The sequence below is a fragment of the Poecilia formosa genome, unplaced genomic scaffold, assembly GCF_000485575.1.
Source record: "Poecilia formosa unplaced genomic scaffold, Poecilia_formosa-5.1.2 Scaffold52, whole genome shotgun sequence".
In the NCBI taxonomy this organism is placed as follows: Eukaryota; Metazoa; Chordata; class Actinopteri; order Cyprinodontiformes; family Poeciliidae; genus Poecilia; species Poecilia formosa.
In genome coordinates this window covers 218,415-233,024 of record NW_006799991.1, presented here as the reverse complement: position 1 = coordinate 233,024, position 14,610 = coordinate 218,415, and the positions used below count along the sequence as shown (strand labels likewise).

Here is a 14,610-nt window from a genome sequence, read left to right as displayed (position 1 = left end):
TTGAATGGGTTGTGACAAAACCACCTGGGCCAGAATTTCAAATACTTTATTTGACCCAAATCAATACAGCACCAGAGAAAGAACATCACATCCACAGAGAATGAGGGTGGTGGAGCTCCATGCTCTGTCATTACTTGTCCAGTGATGAAACGCAGGTTTTTGTCAAAGTGGATGAAATTATAAATAGTTTGATGTTTTTCACCCAAACTTTGCAATTTTCGGCTAGAAATCTGAAAATGAAGAAGAGTTTTTGAATGACTGAGCCATGCTCTGGTGTTAAAGGAAAATCCTCACAATGGGGAAATGACATCTGGTCAAGATGTGGGATGCCAACAGACGTCTACAGAAGAATTTTATGTCCTGTTGGATAAAACAAAAATTAACTTTAAGGTAGGAACATCTATGGAACAGGGTTCTTGTACCTTATTGTTTATTTATTTCCAACAGATATATTGTGTATACTTTATTTAAATTGTACAGGACAAAGTCACATGTGGCCATTATTTATTTATCTGGTTTGATTTTTTTTTTTCTGGTACTTCAGTAGGGTTGTGTACATTTTTAAGAGTCACCGTATGAGGCCGTTGCATTGATGCAGGTGTGATATATTGCAAATGTCAGGAACAGATCGGCTTTTATTTCATTTTTGCTACATAATGGAGCCATGAATGTTACACCTAGTCCTCACATCCATGATGGTTTTATATGACAAATACCCAACGTGTTTGCATAAAATCACTGAATTTGCTTTCCTTTGTCTTTAATGCTTGACTTTGTTTGAAAGGCTTTGAAACGTTGGCATCGCGGCACTGACATCATTCAAGCCTTGGTCTTCAACCTCCACACAGGATGAAATGGCTTTTTGAATATTTCTTTGTTAGAATCGCCTTTCTTTGGCTCCTGCGGAGCTCGGTGTGTGTGTGTGTGTGCTGCGTAAATGATTGCAGGCCATTTTTCAGCCTGTTGTTGTGCGGCCTTGAAGAGAGGTCTATTATATCTTTAACTTGGCAGACATATTTCATCCTGACCCGCTTTATTACTATTCTTTGCAGGTGGATGGACATGCGTGCGCACACACTGGGAACACAGTAAAGCTTATTATGTTCCTGTATGAAAACCAGGAAGAGTGACTCCGATAGGGAGACACAGACAGGACAACTTCTCTCTCTCTCTCTACCTGCAGATTAAAAGGAGTTCTCGCTCCTTCGTTTCCTTTCTTCTCATCATCCCCACACCTGTCTTTCTCTCTCTGTATGATGCTTCGTTGTGCTTGATTGGCTCAGCAGCATTCTCGTTAGCCGCCGTTATTTATTAATGATCTTATTTAATCACATTGCTGCTGTTGTTGTGTGTTAGCAGAAAAATGTTGGATTTCTTTTTCCCCTCCTCTGTACTCGATCCATCGTTACCTTTTCACCATATTTTCTTCACTGCATGGGCAGCAGTTGGAATCACAGGGTGTGAACAAACTAATAGGCTCTAGTGGCTTTATAACGCACTGTGTCTGAGAGGGAAAATCTGATTTGATGAGGATTCTGCCCCTGCTGTTCTGTTGGTCTCTGTTTCTAATGGTGTTCATTAGCTACTCTAAAGAATGAGTCACCCTTAAAAATCTATTCGCACAGGATATAGCCATAGAAAACTGAAGTAAAACTAACTTACAGAAGGAAAGAAATCACTGAAAAGCATTAGGTGCCTAACTTTATGTATATGCTCAGATAAAACCAGCATTGTATGTACATAGTATTGGTACCCTGGTTTTGTTGTCTAAATCTGCTCAACCTTTCGTGTTCATTTGTTATGATTACCAAAATGCCAGAATAAAGAGGGAGACATTTTCAGATGTTTTCTTTAATCATACATTTTTCACAATAGTTTGAACTTTGGCCAATTTTCTTTAAAAAAAAATAAATAGTAAAATTTAAGAGACAGCTTGTTTGCTCTCACCTTTCCATCTCTCCCCACAAATTTTCTGTTGATTTAAGATCAGGGTTTTTTTTTTTTTTTTTGATGGGCACTGAAAAACATTGACTTTATCCGTTGTAACTCATTTGGTGAAATGCATTGCATTACTAATCTGTAACTGCCTCCTTATATTTTGACATACCATTTCTTAGTATTTCATAGTATTTCTTAGGCTTGCATGTTTCTGTTGCCTGGTAAAACCCCCTTATTCTACACTTTGCACAGAAGGTCTGGATCCTCGGCTTCTGAGAAATGATTGGTTTCTGGAGGCGTGGACTCTGCAGAAGTTTTAAATGATTGGATCTGATTTTACCCAGTGGCAAACATTTGGCTATGATGCATGTAATGCACCAGCTGGATGAACCATGCAGTATGAACTACCACATGGGGAGTAGGACCACGTCATCTTTGCCAGCAAAATGCGTTCCTCTTGCTAAGACTTTAATTACTCGATATTTGGAAGCGTGGCCAATATGGACTGAATGGCCTCGTTCACTTCCTCCACTGCCATTGTCTACAATCACATACATATGAAGGCAGACTTCAATTCTTTAACAACACAGGAAATCGACATCATCGTTCACAACTCCTCCTTCTGCTCACTGATTGGCCCAGTTGAAATTCTACTGGAGAAATTCAGCTCAGTGGGATAAATCCTAGACTGGTTTCTAGAGATAAAGGAACCAGTGTGTCCATCTGATAATGCAGAAGTATTAGCTCATCTCCCTTGACAAGCATATGACCTGATATTGATCCGTCTTTTTCAGCCTTCACTCCTCTGGGAGGTTTTATGCAGTTTTTAACTTTATTTCAGAAGCACATTTGTGACATCAGACACTGATGTTACATGAGAAGTTAGATGAGAAGTCTCTGCTCTCGCTTATCCTGAGCAGGACCACCCAGTCAAGGTCTTCCAGACCAAACTCACTCATCTGTGTCTATTTGGACCTTTCTTTCTGAACTGTTGCACACTGATGTTGGAACCAGATGGAGAGTTAATCCTAATACACTGAGAGCAAGAACTTCTCCAAAATGTCTTTCTTGGCTGAAATATTCTGACCTTCCTTCACTCAAACTAAGGATGAGAACTGGAAAAACAGCAAGGCAACGCAATCGCCTCTCCAATGAATGTAATACTTGACACAAACCTATCAAGTAATTGCTGCAGCAATTTTCTGTAGCAGTTGAGTTGTTGTTGTCTCCCTGCACACTGTGCTTCAACATCTGCAGTATCTGTTGTTCCCAGTTGGTCATAATTTGACATAGTGCAGCTAAAAGTTGAATGTGGGATATTTAGTTGTGCAGAAATTCCCCAATTTCCTGAATGAACTAAGTCTTTTACTAAACATTTATAACCAGCCTCTGTGTGCTGCGACATGTGAATTTGTTGATTTGGATAGGTTAGCATATACATTTGGCAACATTGTGTATATCGCCAAAAATGCAAAATGTTAAGACCCTGTTGATCAGTTTAATCAATAGCTGGTTTCATTGGTTGAAAAGCTAACGGGAGCATCAAAACTCCCTGTAAAGTGTTAATATTCTCCACACATGCCATAGGACTAATACATGCAAATGCTGATAAAAAGCCAAAAAAAAAAAAAAAAACAACCCACACACACACACTGCATCTCTACCCTCCCTCCTTCTCGTTTCACACAAAGTTGCACACACACTCCCACACGCAGACCCACTCAAACCTCACTCGGCCCTCTTTAATTGGACACTTGAGCAGCGCACGACTGCATCTGGCTCCTGTTGAACACAGCCTGACATTTCAGACTGCTGACCTTTCCAGCCTCGCCACAGCTAAATAATGATTAGTCCTGGCAACTGTTCCACCGCAGCACCATACATGTACAAATAACACACGCTCACAGGTGCAAACTGCACAAAGCAAAACAACAGCAGCACCTGCACTGGAGCCTTTGTCTTTTCACAGTGAGAAAATGGGGTGCAGACATTGATTTGAGAGGTCATTGTCATTCTTTCGGTTTATCGATTAGATTGTCCTTTTCCATATCTGCTGTGAGCACCCAATAATGTGTTGTTCTAAATTAACTCTGCTTGCCTCTGTTTAGTTTGTCTTTCCCCCTTTATGCACGCTTAGCATACAGTGGAGAAAAAAAAAAAAGGTCAATCATATTCATGAGATCTGCGCCGATTGGAGAGGATGGTCATGTCTTGAGTGTGTATGAAAGGGTGTGTGTGTGTGTGTGTCTCCACAGTAGCCTTCTTACTTTTGGGTATAGGCGCAGAAGCATGCAGTGCATGTGTTTAAAGCTACGAGGTAGCATGAAGATTATAGGCAGTCCTCAGATCTCCTGCAATGTTTATTTTCTCTGCCTTTCTTTCAGTCTTTGAATCTCCTTCCCCCTGCTGATTCCATCAGATCAGAATAGAAATGTTCTTCATTAAAGCTTTTCTCTTTTGAAGATGTGTTTTGTGTTTAATGCATGTTTTCCTCAAGAGAAAACCCATCACTGAGGTCAAAAGTCGCATTCTGACCTATATTTGAATTTGAGATGAGTAGACTAAACATATCTTAATGTGGTAACATTCTAACTCGAGTTAAAACAACTTTATTATACAATTATAGCCCTCACAATGAGGGCTCACATCTGCTGCAGTACATAAATGTGTTAGTTGAAAAGCATGCCTTCCTACTGGATGTTCAGACACCACCTGCTTGTCTTCAAGACAGAAAAAGGCTAAGGAGGAATGCTGTAAATGTCCAAAATGTTCATGCTTGATTGCCACACCATCACAACACATCTTTGAGCCAATTTGAGATAGTTAAAATCTGTTTAAATTTAGAAGCAGCATATTGCAGCACATGAACTCTGAAGCAAAACATGAATAAAACCTTCAAAACACTTACTGACTAACCACAAAAGCTTAAATATGAAGTTTCTCTTTTACTTAATTTGCCACTTGGTAAAAAATTAAAAAAAGATGTTTGGGTGGCACTAACGATATCTTAGATCTGAAGCGTTACAACAATATCAATAGCAATAACAATATCAAAAACAGTATCTCTTTAAACAGTTCAGCTGTATACATTTGATAATATTGACTATTTTTGATTTTCTACATAGAAGAGGTGCTGTAGAGTAGTATAATGATGAAGGACTGCTCTAAATATTGCCTTAACTTTTTCTGTTACAGCTGTTTTGTCAGACTTCAACAAACAAATTTTCCTACCTAAAACAAACAAAAAAAATAAAAAAAAATATGCAAAAGATTGTGTAGTGTGGCCCCAGCTTTTTTTTTTTTTTTTTAATAATTGATAAAATTTTGTTCAAATTGCTGTTAGTTTACTGTAGGCAGGTTGTTGAAGACAGCAGTACAATGGAGTAATAAAAGCTCTCACTTAGCTGAGCCACCATGTTTTTTCTACCCCTGAGTGCGAACATTTAACATCCAAAATATTAATGAACATTTCTTAGTAACCAACATTGCAAGTGATTTAATTTTAGTGATTTTGCTCAGGGTGCGCTCAGTGTTGTCATGCTGAGAACTAGACTTGCCGCCCTAAAATTCTCAAAATACACTCTAACCATTAAATTAAACGGGGATAAAAATCTGATCCAGATTGTGCTTTTAACTGGAATATGAGATACAATCGGGGGGTTTCATACCAGGTTAGCTCTTAAAATTGCTCAGATTGCCAGGAGGGGCAACAGTTAATAAAAAGCACACTATTAGGAATATAAGGAGCTGTAAAAAATGGTTGGGGCTCAGCTTAGTTGTCTTATTATTGCCAGCTAAATCAACCCCCTGAAGCTAAAAACAAATCTAGCCCCCGTCTTTTTTTTTTTTTTTTGCCATTATAGTAAAAATAAAGCTTCTCTTTTATTTTCATTTGTTTGATGTGCAGAGATAATTTCATTTCCTTGTTTCATGACTTCATCTTTCTCTTTGATGTCTCATCATCACTTTCACTTTTACATTTTGCACAATGTCTGCTTGAAAACAGCACAGTTGTTGGTTGCTTTGAACTAAATGACCCTGACATGTAATTATTGGTAATGCATAGTTTTAAATAATTTCTCCGCCAATATCTTTCTATCACTCTTGGATAAAATGATCAGCCAAACAAAAACACACAAGGTTATAAGTTTACGTTTGTCCTAGTTAGAGTAGCACCATTGCTTTTCACAGGATGTTCATTTCTTTGTCTGTGCTAATTGCATTAAGGTTTGTGTCATTGTATCTGCAGGAGCTGCTTGTATTACCCTCTGAAACACAGACTCTTCAAGTTGGTGTCATTATTAACTTTACTTTGATAGAAAAAGATGCCTGTGTCAGTGCATTAATCTTTGTTTCTTCTTCCTGCAGATAAATGGAAAGTAACCCCCTTGTGAGTTAGAGGCTTTTTTTTTGTTGTTGTCTAGACTTTAATCAGCTGATCTTTATCAGCCAGACCAATTCCCCTTTGAGTTTAGATAAAATGGCGGGGAAAAACATACATTTATTCATTAAGCTTCCATTTCCTATTCATTTACACACCTTTTTGTAAAAACACATTTTAAAGTAAAAAAAAAAAAAAAAGCAAAGATCTTGATGGAGAAGTTGCACTTTTATTGCACTTTTTAACCCGCCCTTGCCATATAATGTGGATTTTTTCCATATTTACTTTATATATTATTTTGTGGCTAGTTTGAAATCAGTTTTTTTATATATATATAATTTTGCTTCCAAGTGCATTTTTATTTTTGACCTGTAATTCAATAATAGCATTCTTAATGTTTCTTTTCTTGCCTTCCTGCACCGAGCAGTCACTAATGTTTGGGGCAGATATGATGTCACACTGTGTGAGAGAGCAGTCAGTGTGAAACGGGGTCTTATGATGGAAAACAATGACTGAAAAATGGTTAGAAGTTTAGATTTTAAAATATATTTTTATGATAAAATATATTTATTTGATTTAACATTTAATATTTAATTAACTTGCATATGGTCTTCAACGAACTAGACGCATATCAGATATGCCCCAATTGAAGATGATCAACCTAAAATTGATCATATCCAAACACTATTTTAGTAGATTCAGACTTTTTTGATGTTCACCTCCTGGTTTACAGAACCTAGCTGAGGAATAATCTCTGCATGGTCGTTATAGATGCTGTTTTGTTTCCCTTTTGTACACATGTAGAGATGTGGATAGCTATTAAGCCAAGAATGAAAGTATTTATATGAAAAATAGCTATCAGCCTTTTGTGTAAACGAACAGCTGTGAAAACAACACTTCCCATTACTTGCCCTAATTATATCCTTTCTTGGTAAATTTGCATATTTTATCTCCCTCCTCCTCATTATAGGGAACCATGCTTCCATTTTGATGTAGTTAAAAAAAAAAAAAAAACATAAAAAAAATACAAAAGATGGATAGATGGGAGGGTGGGGGCAGAGGATGGGAGACGGGTGTGCGCTGCCCGCCTCATATTGAGTATTTTCCAGTTGATTCTGTTGAAGCTTTCTCAACAGCGTAGCTAAATAAGCAGCAGCATGCTAATGAATGGAGAACGAGTGTGATAATTTACCAAAGAATGGAGTACTGCGAGAGATAGGAGTCAGAGAGGAGAGGGGGAGGACAGGGCGGGGGTGTTGGAGGCAACAGACTGCTGAAAATATTTATTTTCAAACAATTATTTAACACCTGTCACCCGTCTATATGCCTGATGGTTCTTTTTTGTCAAGCCTATATTCATAATACTTAAAGTAAATATTCCCTGTGTTGCAAATGTGGTAATTTCACGGACTGTACACACAGCCGGCCATGTGTTTCATGCTTTTCCATGCATAAAAGGGGGAGAGAGAGGCAGAGAGCGTTTAACTGAGAGGACACTGAAATGACAATATACTTTAGAGGCGCAGACTGTTCGTCCTCTTTCTAAAAGGACGATGTGATGGAGGCAGTAAACAGTCTGTGTGCCGGCTGTGGGCTCTGAGATTATTTCTTTGTCACCAGCAGAGCCACCAGTGTTGCTAAGCACTGCTGTGGAGAAAATCCTCCAAGAGAGGACTGATTGGATTTTTGTTCCAGGGAGCCTTTTGTGTTAGCAGCATAGGGACTAGATAATAGAGGTTGATGCCACTTGGTCTCTGTGTTACGGCTGAAGGATTGGGTTTTTTTGAACTCTTGAATGTGTGTGTGTAGAGGTACAATGTCAGTCCTAACAGCTCCTGGATCAATATTTGCAGCCTTTTGCATCATCTTAGCTCTGGAGGCCCTAGGATGCTAATTATCACAACATCTGGGCACTTGGCTAACAAACTTTTTTTTTTTTTCTGTGAAGGAAAACTCAGTACAAACTTTAGGGGAAATGTGTCAGTTTTCTGAAGAAATTAAATGCTTCAGATTTGGGGGGGGGAGGGGTTCTTCTCTCCATAATTAGATTTGAGTATCTGCAGCTAAACACAAAGTCTACCTGACCTGAAGCTTTTCATTCTATGTTCCTCAATCACTATTAGATCTGGGTACACATCCTCAAAAGAAAATTAATAATCATCAGGATATTAACAAATCTAACTGACTTTCTGTGGGCAGCCAGGTCAGACTTTATCTTCGACAAATTAATAGCAGACAGAAAACCACCTCCACAGCATCTATTTTAGTCCCTTCACTCCTGGACATTCTTCAGCACTCCATGTCTTCTTGCTGTCTTGTTTGTGTCTGAATGACTTTGTACTGACCTCTGTTGGAGACAAAGGAATGATACAGATGTATATGTTGTTTTTTTACTGTCCAGTTATTCCTTGTGTTTGAATTTTGTGCTGTTTTTGGAAACATTTTTTTACTGGACATGTTTCTGCGGCAGAGAAAAGGAGGCACAGTTGTAAAAGCTTTGTGCCTCGGGCCTTACAACTGCTGCAGCTGACATAACAATGATGCATAATACACCAAAGGAGATGCATGGCTTGTGACACACTGTGCATTCAATTCATACCCTTTACACTACAGCATATTGTGTCACATTCAAGTCAAAAACTTTAGTGTGCCTCAGAGAAATTTTGAATGATAGACCAGTTGTTTTCAAAAGCTGGTGTTAGAGGGAAAATGGCTAATTACTTTATTTTTTTCCTAATCAAACTTTAGACAATGCACAGTGTATTTCTTTCCTGACCTCCTTACTGTGATACCTCTAAATAATATTCAGTGCAACTAAGTTGCTGCAGAAATCAGCTAATTAGCAAAAAATAGTCCACATGTGTGTGAATGATCTGAGGATGAATTCTGCTTTTTTTGTTTTTGTTTTTTTCTTCAGAGAGCAGAGAGATCAGAAACAAAGATGTGGAGAAGTTTAAATCACTGTTAGGTTAACAATACCCAAACCAGTGAGTACCTTATTAAACTCAGCTCATTTTATCATTTCAAAATGAACAAATTATGGAAAAACCTACCAAGAAATAAGTTTCCACCTAAACCGATAGACCAATAGAAATCAGAAAAGTATCCAGATGCCTGCAGTAACTCTGGAGATATCCACAGCTCAGGTGAGAAATATCTTTACAGGAGCACTATTAGACAACTGTGTTTTATGAGAAAATTGCAAGATGAAAGCAATTGTCATGGAAAGAGCTTAAAAAAAATAAAAGAAAACTTGTACTTTCCCACATGCCATGCTGGGCACTCAACAAAAGACATTGGTCTGTTCTGATGAGTTCAGGACTAAAGTTTGTGGCCCGTGTGGAAAACTAAGTTGTATCGTGTTACAAAAACATAATGATGGCAACTGTTGCAATAATGATGGGACTTACAATAAATAATTAAAAGGCTGTTGATGTCTCCGTTGCAGTCATGTCATCGAAGCTCTTTTCATCAGCTGTCCTGCTTTTCACAAGATGCTAGGATTCCCTGTGAAGATTGGAAACGTTTAGAAATTATATTTTATCAATAAAGGGTATGGATATGCTTTGTATTTGAGAAAAAAAGTTATCAATTCATTTAGGCTTAAGAGAGGAACCAAACTTTTGGCTGGGAAATAAACTTTTAAAACAAATGTTGGCTATGGATTTGCTTTTCTTAGACACAGAAGTCGCAACAGATTCACGCTGTGTAAGTGAATCTGTACAGGTGAATCAATCTTCACCTCCTCCAAGTCTACCGTAAGCTGAAGCAGTGATTCTGTGAAGGGATTTGAGATCAGAGACCTTGTCTGTCCTTGACTTCAGTTTGTGTGTGTGTGTGTGTGTGTGTTCCTGCTTGCATGGTGGTCAAATACGGGCCGTTAGTTCTCAAATCACATTGGCCCTCAGTGTTACCCCCGCCCCTTATCATCCTATCCCCCACCCAGCCTAGCCCACACAGATCTCCAATCAGCCCAGTGAGAAGCAAGCTGCTGGTTGGCCCCGATTTTATCCGCTATTATCTGTCAGATGCTGCGCACCTTTGAGCTTGGCTACCCCTCTGGATGACGCGCGTTTTGTGGTCGCCGGTCCAATCCCAGCGGCTCCCTGCTGTCAGCAATGGCAGCGGAAAAGAGAAGGTCTCTGGCTGCTGGCGTCTCTGTCTGACAGCCTCCTTGGAGGAAGGAGTAAGAGAAAAAAGGAAAAGGTAGCAGAAAAGAACAAACAAAAGAAAAAAACACCATTAAGATGAGCAGCATCCCTAGCACACCAAAGCTGCCCACATGTGCTGCAAGCTCACCTGGCTTCCAGATAAGTGAAGGTTAGAGAAGAGATGGTGGGAAAGATTTTTACAAAATTCTGTCTAAAACCTGGTGGCAGCTTTGGTACTTTCCGAACTTCTCGTGATTTGTTTGACATTTTTGTTGCAAACGTAGAAAGGAAAAAGATGGATGTTATTTTACCACAAAGAAGCCGGGTTTTTTTTTTTTTATACAGGTTTAATGCTTGTCTGTTTCCTGTGGTCGATTGTTGACTGCATAAATAACAGTTTTGCAAGTTTTCTATCTAGTTAGCAGAGAATAACAGTCTGGTGACAGTGGTGGGATCAATACAGGTCTGTAGCAGGAGGTAAAGCGGCCCTAATGAACTGAATTGATTGGTGCTGAAATATGATCAGTATTTCTCTGGTGGTCATTATGTCCCTTATGAAGAAGATCAATGTCTCTGGGGTGAATCACTAAGTGTGCACAGCATGGCAGAGGGGCCAGTGCTGATGCTCTTCTAAATACATATTGAAGGATTTATTCACTGAGTCTGTGCCTCTGTTTCAGTCAAAGGTTTGTTTTCAGGCCCTGCCGCCGCAGTGCCTGGTGTGCTCGTGTGAGGCAGTGGTGTTCATTTCATGGACTATCACTTTTTAAATTGGTGAATGCTTTCTCCGTGGCTAATTAAGAGGCATAATAAGCAAAATGTCTGGGATGCCTTTGAGTAAAACTGAAAAATGGATGGTAAACAGTGGTGACGGATTCTGAAAGTGAACTCATCATCATGAAACCAGACAAGCACGTCTTCACGTTGCAGCAAACTCGGAGGATCCGTCGGGAAAGTTCTCCCGGCTCGATCTCTCATCCTCGTCATTAAATGATGGGTTTTGTCTCGCTGCTGGGTCTGTCTGCAACCCGCCTGCCTGAGTGCCTGTCATGCCAACAGTCCTCACGCACCCACCTGTACCGGCATCTGTCCGGTCTGCAGACTGGAACAGGTGCTTTCTCTCCATCAGCTCTCTCACGTTGTACACTTCACGCTCTCTTTCAAGCACTGTACGCAGATCTGAGATTTTTATCTTGCACTTCATTTGTCTGTTGTTTTTTTTTTGTCTCTCATGCGACGCATACAGGCGTTGTTAACTTCAGCTGCGGTTCCATCTGTCCGTCTGTCTGCGGGAACTCTTTGTGATTCCAGTCGCAAGGCTGCAATGATGACGTGTGTCTAATTTCATCATCGGCATCATTACTGCTATTATCCCATGTCTCCCTTTAATGCAGGCTAATGGATGACCAATAAAGATAGATGAGCCTGGCAGTGTGGAGCTAATAGACAGGACATGATGTCTGGCTTCTGTCCTGACTCGAGCTTTCAGCCGATCAACTTCCTCACGCAGATAAGGCTGCTCAATTTTTATCTTTAGTTGCTGCTCGCGTTTTAATGAATAGCTTTATCATCGGTTAATTAGCATGCCAATATTTTAGAACAAAATAAGAGTGGATTTTTTTTTTTTTTTTTTTTTTTTGTGCATGACTAATTATTGAAAACGGAGCATTCGGGGTTTAGTAAATGAATAGCAGCTGTGGATTTAATTCACGTAATGGAGAAAAACAAACGCACAACACAAAAAGAGCACACAGCATCTGACATTTTGAGTGTCTTTCATTTTGGCAGGGAATGCAACTTCCATTTGATGAAAATCTTCTAAATAACCAAATGCGGGAAGTATTAATCGCTCAAAAATTAGGACACCCTATGACAGCTTGTGTGTTATATATATATATACATAAACTGAACAAAACCTTTCAAAGAAAATTTTGTGAAATATAAGTAAATAAAATGACAAGGAATACCTTGGACAGCCCCACTTTTGATGACTACATTTTGGTTGGTGTGCTACTGAGTGTCGAAGTGAGAGTGAACTTCAGGGTATCTAATCGGCTGTTTAACTCTTTCGTGAAGAAAACTGAATCAGCTTGTGGGCTTGTTAAGGGGACTGAAGATTTTAAATAATTTAAAATCAGTGATTCCACTGTATGTAAAATAGTCAACAAGTGGAGGAGGACATTCAAAAATGCCCCCATGCCCAGACCTCTCACCAAATAAATTCACATTTACATTATGTTTGTTATTATCTTATCGTTGAATATGCTGCATAACTCACATTACTTGGTCCGTTTAGATTGGGTTGAATTTCAAATTTCACCCTTTCTACCCTTGATTCAGCATGTGACTGTGTGTGTGAGTGACTGAATGCAGTGTAAAGTGATTTGAGGTCCTTTGGACTTGATAAAAAAAATAAAGCGCTATACAAGCTGTTTACCATTTAACGTAGCGTTTGTAATTTTGTTGTACTTACAGGAAGTCTTGCTTCTGTAGAGTGACATTAAAAACGTTTTTATTATTTTATCTTCATAAACACCAAAAGGCTCCCTAATTTCTGCAAAATTGTATGAAATGTTGTTTTCTTGCAGTTCTAGATGTCGAGTAAAAATTATTCAATAAACCTGGAGTCGTATGAAGGAGGACCTCTCAGTTCGTTAACACTATATGAAAAATACAAAAAATAAATATATACACTTTCTGTGATTGTAATTGAATGTGTTCAGTTCTATAACTTCAACTAAAAGACCACTGCTCAACACAACCTAAACTGCATAAATAAATAACACATTTAGAGTAATTAAATCAACATTTTGGTTTTGTTTTTGAAACTCTCTTGTACATCTGACTCTTGGACCTGTTACACAGCACAGTGAACAAACATCACGAGGAAGTTGGCATTTGAAAGTGGAATAATCATAACTGAATAAATGCCTGAAACCACAAAACGCATATCAGAGAAAGGCAGAAAAAAAAACCTCTATATTGTTCTGCATCAGTTGCTTTTCAATTACAGCAGCCGAAGCAGAACGAAATTGTTAGTGTCATTTATCGACTGTGGTGCCCTCTATTAGAGTAACAACTGAGAGAAATCCATCCTGTTGTAGAAACCACCTGGCTGTCTTACAGTAACAAAGAGTTCATTTCTGTCAGCTGTCTTTAAGTGTTTTGCGTGTGATACAAGGGACAGATGAGGAGCAGGGGCCACATGAATGAACATAGGGACCGATCACATCTAACTGGGCAGGCGATCATGCTGGGAACTTTTCTCACTGAAGTTCCATCACATGGTTCCCTTACAAGACAAACTGAGAGGTAATTGGTGTCCAGAGAGATTATTTTGAATGACTCCTGAGTTTCAAATGTCCTCTCTGATCACTACAATTGTTTGATGTGTTTAGAGAGGACATTTTATCAAAATTTCAGCTGGTTTCGTACGCAGCACCACAATTGGTTCTAAATCATGGGGTTTCTGCCGTTTGGAAAAGCTTGGAATTATATTTGAGCATTTTTATGTCCATAACTAAAACTAGCAAAAGTTAATTATATGTTTAACATAATTATATGTTTGTATTTCCTAAAATTATTGCTCATTGTATTATCTAAAAAAATTCAAATGTGCATTTCTATACAAGTCTAAGTTTAACCCACATGGGTTCATTGATCATTATGCTGAAAACCTGCAGACAAATGCAGTTATATAAAAATAAAAAGAGTCATTTTACTACTTTTATTGCTTCGTACTTATTGGACATGTCTGCAGTTCTTAAACTGGGTCCACTTTAGTTGGGAAACAAAACATAAAAACTTTTGTGACTTTTTACTATCTGTATTTGATTAAGAAAACAAAACAAAACAAAAACAAAGTCTGGTTCTAATTTTTCTTTAAAGGGTTTATAACAGGGGTGGGCAATCCATGTCCTCAATAGCTGGTGTCCTGCAACTCTTAGATGTCTCCCTGGTCTAACACATTTGAATCCAACAGCTGAATCACCTTCTAAGTGTAGTCTAGTTCTCCAGAGTCCTGCTAGCGACCTCATTATTTGACTCGGGTGTGTTGAAGTTGAGACGCATCTAAAAGTTGCAGGAGACCGGAGGCCTGGAGTTGCCCACCCCTGGATAATGTCTAAGCAAAATGAAGCA

The 14,610-nt window shown here is 38.8% G+C and overlaps 1 protein-coding gene across 1 annotated transcript in view; it reads left to right on the top strand.

Annotated features, from left to right (window-relative positions):
• Positions 1–14,610, top strand: part of agbl4 (AGBL carboxypeptidase 4) — a 303,338-nt gene that overhangs the window by 203,929 nt on the left and 84,799 nt on the right. The window lies entirely within an intron of this gene.